The sequence below is a fragment of the Chaetura pelagica genome, unplaced genomic scaffold (genome assembly GCF_000747805.2).
Source record: "Chaetura pelagica isolate M959 unplaced genomic scaffold, ChaPel_1.0 scaffold37, whole genome shotgun sequence".
NCBI classification, from domain to species: Eukaryota; Metazoa; Chordata; class Aves; order Apodiformes; family Apodidae; genus Chaetura; species Chaetura pelagica.
This window is the reverse complement of record NW_009954567.1, coordinates 1,500,770-1,507,369: the sequence shown is the minus strand read 5'-3', so window position 1 is coordinate 1,507,369 and position 6,600 is coordinate 1,500,770.

The following is a 6,600-nucleotide window of genomic DNA, read 5'->3' as shown; positions in this document are numbered from 1 at the left end:
TCTTAAATTACTTTTGCACTGAATTGTTATGAACAGCACAGTACACAGCGGACTCAATTTGAAGCACATAATAGTTAAATAAACTTAATAGATATGGTCAGCACAGAACCCCATTTTACTTCACTATACGATCTGTTGCAATTCAGTTTCTCCTTAGACTATGACTAAGTAATAAACAACTTACTACAACAGAGCCACTAGGAACACAACAGGAAGCGTTTCGCTGGGGACCAGGGTTTTGTTTCCTTGCACTGCAGAATACACTCGCTGGACCCATTATTTTGAGTAAGCATTTTGTTACTTTGCATCAAGTCTGCAGCCAACTCACCATCTGCTGAAGGTTCAGCTCCATGAGGTAAACTACAACTACAAGGTACTTGTTACCTACAATTAATCTCAGGAGACTTTTCCAGCAACACTTTGAAAACTTTGTCTAGAAGCAGCAAACTCATATCTGCCCTTTACTTTAGAGAGAGCTATATTACAGTTCACAAAATGCAAATATTTATCTTCTAAAATAACTTTCTTTACTGCAAAAGAAATCCTGTGTCATTCATCTACCAAGCTGAAAGTGGTCCAGCAAAGAAAACATGATCTAATTTGGGAGATGTTACTATGTAAGTAGCAGCTGGCTGTTCCATTTGCAACTCACCAGCTCCAGTTTCACAATGCATTACAGAGCAAATGACTTACAAATCCATAGGATATAATTATCTCTTATCCATAGGACAGCATATCATACTGTCTCCACAATGCCTCAAAAAGCCCCTAACACAACCCAAAACAAATCTATCCATTCTTTCTTTGTACTTTATTCCATATATTTAAGTATCTCACAACTATAATTTGTGCCACAGAGGTACGTGCCCCAAGTTTGCTGGTAAACTCCTTGCTTATTAATAAGCAATTAAATTAATTGAAACAGGCAACTGAAGCACTGTTTTCCCAGGAAGTGATGAAAATCAGATGTGACAAACCCTTTGGTGCTATGTACTCATTTTTGTGAAGTAACTCCTGATATAGGCAATTCTGCCATACTATCAAAACTATTACACTATTCCTCATTCCCTTAAGCTAGAACTGCACTACTTAGCAATATTTCACTTCTGAAATCAACAATTGAAAGACATCCTTACTTCTGGTGGGTCCAAAATCATGCCAGCTGACACTGACTACACTGCGGTCTGGGAGCAAAATAATTGCTTCAATTTTTTTCCTCTTTCATTTGGAATAAAGCAATTTTTAAAATGAGGAAATACTAGATTGAATCTGTAGTACAGGTTTAAATTAGAATTTCCATATTTGTTTCCCATTTTTTTTAAACCATTATTCTTTAAAGAGAGGCTTCCAGATTTCTCACTTCATAGTAAATCCTGCATGGTGTTTTTATGCCAGTGTATCTAGGACAAGTTTCTGACTCATGTATGAAATGCAATGTAAATGGTTATCTGATGGAAAATGTCATACCTGTCTGCAGGCTAATTTTTGTGCATCTACAATGCAAGCAAACTGCACAGTTCTAGAATTTCTGATTTTAAAGCCTTAACAAAATATCCCAGAAAGTTATGAAACTAAGCATTCTGCAGGATCTCCTTGGTAATAGACACTATTAAAAAATGTTCCAGAAACTAAAGGGATTTTAAACAACAGTATTAGACTGAAACATGGGTGTGTAAATAAGGAAGAATATGCACTTGATATCTTATGTCTGGAAGTTATCTATATAGTTTTGTACCTGCATGAAAAGCTTTATTTAAATTAGTATTCCTTGGGCATCTATGGTTTCAGGAAAAAAGCCAAAATCAGAAACCCACCTCCAAAAACCTATTATAAAATCTAAATACAGAATATTTTTTACTTAACTTTCACTCCACTATTCAGTGCAGTGAAGATTAATGGAAAATACTCGAAACATGCATACAGCAAAGGCAGAGACAGAAGAATAGACCATACACAGCAATGCTGAACCAACTCCAGAGCTCCAGTAAAGCCAAGACCTGCCTCTTTGCCTCTCCACATCCCACTGTCAAACCCCTAACAGCACAGACTACAGGTTTTGAGGCTGGCTGAAAAAACATTTTCTCTTACAAAAGGTCCAAAAGCTTGACTGTTCACATGTGTTAAAATTTCAATTCAGGACTAACCCAGAAGAGAGTTCCTCCATCTCATCACACTACATTCACCAATTGATATAATTTTTATGCACTGTATTTCTGAGTTTACGAATTTTATCTATTTATTAATTTATTTATGCACAGGTATTCCTGGAATTATCTCATTCTTTCTTGTAACTAGTTTTACTTCAATTTATTATCAGTTTTATCCCACAGGTTTGAACACCGTGATGCCCCAAAATACAAAAGGCACTAAATGAATCTTTGCTTTCAAGAGTGTCTTAATCTGGTTTTCAGAGCTTTACCAGTTCATTTTACTTCAGTAGTGTAATGGAAGGTTAAAACTAACATTGACTGAACCTTGCATTTCTGTTCAAAATCATATTATAATTTGTTCACATAACAACAAAACATGATCCATTTAAAATTATGACCTTAAAAAGCCTTATTGGTTTTCAAATTGGTGGATAAAAGCAAGGTAGTGTAACTTAAAAACCATTCAACAAATAGCACCTCAAGCAAGTTTGCTATTTTGAGAAGAGTAAAGTTTTGGCATTGTTCTTGGAAGATTCTTAACCACTTCCAACTTCAAATTAGTAATGCAAATAACACTCAATCCTAAAAAAATATCTCAGAATAAACCACATTACTTTGAGCAAACTGGCTGATAAACATACTCTTATGTTCATCTGATCCTACTGCTGACTTCAGAAAAAGAGGACATTATATTTCTGAAGAAGCTGAAGGACTATCAGTGACTGCTGTTCTGGATTGCTCCCTTCTCTGCCTTCACATTACAAAAGCTTCCCAATTCATATGGAAGTATCCACAGGAGCAATTTGTTTTTCTAAAAGAATGCCAAACCTCCCAAAGCTGTTACCAAATTTAGTCCTTACATTTAAGGAATTCTATATTTCAGCTGTATTTAAAATCCAACCTTCACTTTCTGCATAAGCCCAAAGGGCAAAGAAAATAAGAACGGAAGCTGCACTTGTCTCTAGAAAACACATACATCAAAAACCAACACAAGAAATCCAGAATGATTAATTGAAATTTAAAAGAAAAATGAGTAATTCAAGTGTTTTTTTTCCCCGTACATTCAGATGTAAGTATATCAAATTAGAAAGCAGCAACAGAAGACAAGAATGTTTAAAACCTCCAATATTAACAAAACAGTGAATTAGGGATATGACAGTTACTTTGGAAAAGAAAGCCCAATAATGAGGAAAATGGGACTACAATGACTGAGAATCCAACTGGAAATGAAAAAAAAAAAAGTTGCTAGCTAGAAGTTTTGGAATGGTTTGCAATCCTATTCAAGTACCAGCATGCACTTAAGGCACAGGTGCGGTCCAACTCACCTAATCATTTTTTGATGTTCGGATTTGATGAAGCACAGTTAATTTCTATTTGAACAGATTTTCATAATTCTCTGTACACTCAATGAGGTTACAGTATCTCCAAACTGTAAAAATCACAGGCCAAAAGTGTCTTTGTTACTTCATTTTTTTTCTTATTTCTGAAGAAAGTTATTAGTTGTTCACTCTTCATACTAGACTCATTAGACCAATCTATAATTTTTGAAGTTTTTTCATTTATTTGTGAGCAGCCATAACTGTCCTACTCAAAATTAAGTTAAATGAAAATCAAGAGCTATTTATGTTCAAGAACATTCATTCATATTTGGAATTATCAAATTGTAAAATCTGCCTTACAAATCTTTCCTCCAAAAGTTTCACAGGAGTTTTTTGCAGAAACAGTCCTAAGTGAAGTCTCACTAAGTTGTAGACACAATCTTAGGATTTAAAATCAGAATCCATATAAAAATCACTAATAACCTAAGGCAGAGTGGGTTTTTTGGTTGTTGGGGATTTTTGTGTTTGCTTGCCTTTTTTTTATTAATGCATTTAAAGTTAAGAAACACAAACTATGACTGATTTCAAGCAGTAATACCTACCCTACTAATTCAATAGTCTTAAATATGTGCAATGTTTCACTGAACTTAAGAAAGCAGAAATTATCCCCCTTGTTACAGGGGAAATATCTTTCACCCAAAGAAAATCAATAACAACAACTGAATCTGAAGTAATTCTCTGGGTTGCTACCAAGAAAGCTTTGTGCATATGAAAGGATAAAGCAGCAACAGATTAAATAGGTGATTGCCAAGCAGTCTGACTCTCCTGGCAGCTGTACCAGTTTATAGACCCATTTGTGATCACCCTGCTGTTATGACTCCTCTGAAGGGACTTTCAACTTTAGTGAAAAACAACTTGTATTAACATGGCATTGTAAGAAATCTGTCCCAGAATGTCTGATTATTACAAATTCATAATACAATTTAATTTTCTCTACTTTTCTACAAAACATAAGTTTTACTTAGAAAGAATGAAAAAAATAGGGGAAAAATGCACACCTCCTACAGCTCTGCAACGTGCTCTAGTTTAATGGCATTGCCACGCAGTAAGAGATCTTCAGATTAAAATATGTAAGATTAGAAGAATCTTACATCAAATCAGTAAATGATCTTACATGCCTAACCACCACCACTAAAACACATTTGCAACATACTGATTTTAAGGTCAATTGTCTATGAAAAGACAATGTAAAATGTATTTGCTTTAACATACAGTTAAGTTCCTTATTAAATATTAATAAAGTGTTCAAAGATTAAGCAATCATTTTTGATCACTGAAAATGTTACTCATTTACTTCTCTAGCATGAGGACTTGTATCACATTAGCAAACTCTCATATATGTGAAAAACTAAAAAAAAAACAAACAAAGCAACCTAAAAAAGCAGTCTCACTTCTTTTAAAAAAGTGTCTAAGTGCTTTTCAAATTATTGTGAAACTATATCACATATATAAAACACCAGAAATAAAAATTAATTTCCAGGAAACACTGGTAGAACTATAGTTAGGGGAAAGTCTATGTGAAACAAATCATGCCCTTGTGTCTGAATAATGGACTGTTGATGGAAATACTTTTATCAACAAGTTAATCTTTTACTAGGTACTGGAAGGACCTAGCAGTGAACTGGGAGCTGAAGACCAATATCATCCATTGAATTAATTACTACACTAAACTGACAGGCAATTTGTGACTAGTGTGACAGAGGCCCAAGTCTATGCACATGTCGGAAGGCAGACACACCTTGAAATGGAGTTGGAATGAGGCTGATGTCAGTCTGGACTGCACAGAACACCATCACATCATCCTATCCTGGCAAACTAAAGGTAACTTCAGTCATATTTCTAACAAAAGCTAACCAAGTGAAATCTTAAGAAATAGTACACAAAGTGTATCTCTTTGAATACTGCAGACAGGGAAGGTCAACACGTAGACAAGAGAGCTTTCCCATCTACTAACTTAGTATGTCTGGGTGAACTGTTAGTCAGCCAGCCATACATCTACAAAAAGTTACTAGCAAGCTGCTATATGAATATGGAGTAGTACAGTTAAGTTATTACACCCTGGCTGCCCATTTGCAGCTTCTGATTAAAAGAGTTAAATATTTTAAATCTTCTAATTATAGATCATTTTAGTTGACTGCAAAAAAGTATGCAGTAACCCAACAAATCCTTATCAAAAGTCACCATGGTAAGAGCCAGCCACACTAACCACTTCCTTTGTGAGAGCCAGCTTTATCCCCTCCCAGTTATAAAAACATGCCATTTATTTGAACATGGAAAGGGAGTAACAGTGCTAGACCCATATTGTCTCATTTCCCATTTCCTTTTAGGTATCAAAATGCAGACCTTGTCACAATAAGCTCAGAAATTCAATAAAGCAGACATTGAGCCTTCAGGAGAGAAAGTGAGATGTTGGTTGTCTAAAGTGAACTTAGGGAGGAAAAAGAGAAAGTTCTACAAAGTGTTTTTTATTTTCTGAAAATTATTGTAAAGAAACCTGAGGAAAGACTGCATAGACTGACTGTAACTTACAAATGCCAAAACCTTGCCCAATTCTAGCTACAATGAAAGTTTTGACTGCCTTTAAGATTACACACTAATTGTTTGTGGTTTTAAGCAGAAAAAAAAATAGTTAAAATTTCTTTAGGGCAAAATCTGTAAGTATGCTTTGTGTCTCCACCAAATCATAAGTGTATTTGTCATGTTTATTGCACAACGTGTTTTGACATCTTAAGGTAATGGTGTCTTCTCCCCAGAGATTGACTGAAAATACTTAATGGAAAAAGAACCTGTCCTTCTTAAGGTACCAGCTCCCATAACAACTTGTGTTCTCCCCACAGAGGGGAGACAGAGCACAGCTGTTCCAAACTGGTATAACCAGTAAAACTAATTTGCACAGATGACAATGATTCATAAATCTGAAAATGTTGCAATTGCACAAATCAGTCCTCCATCTGTTTTTGGCATTGTTACAATTTAGTTTACCTGCTTACTAGTTGTGCAAATCAGGGAGAGAGATGTGTAACCCTATTGACTCTACAAAAAAGAGTAGATCTACTTAATTTACATTCTGT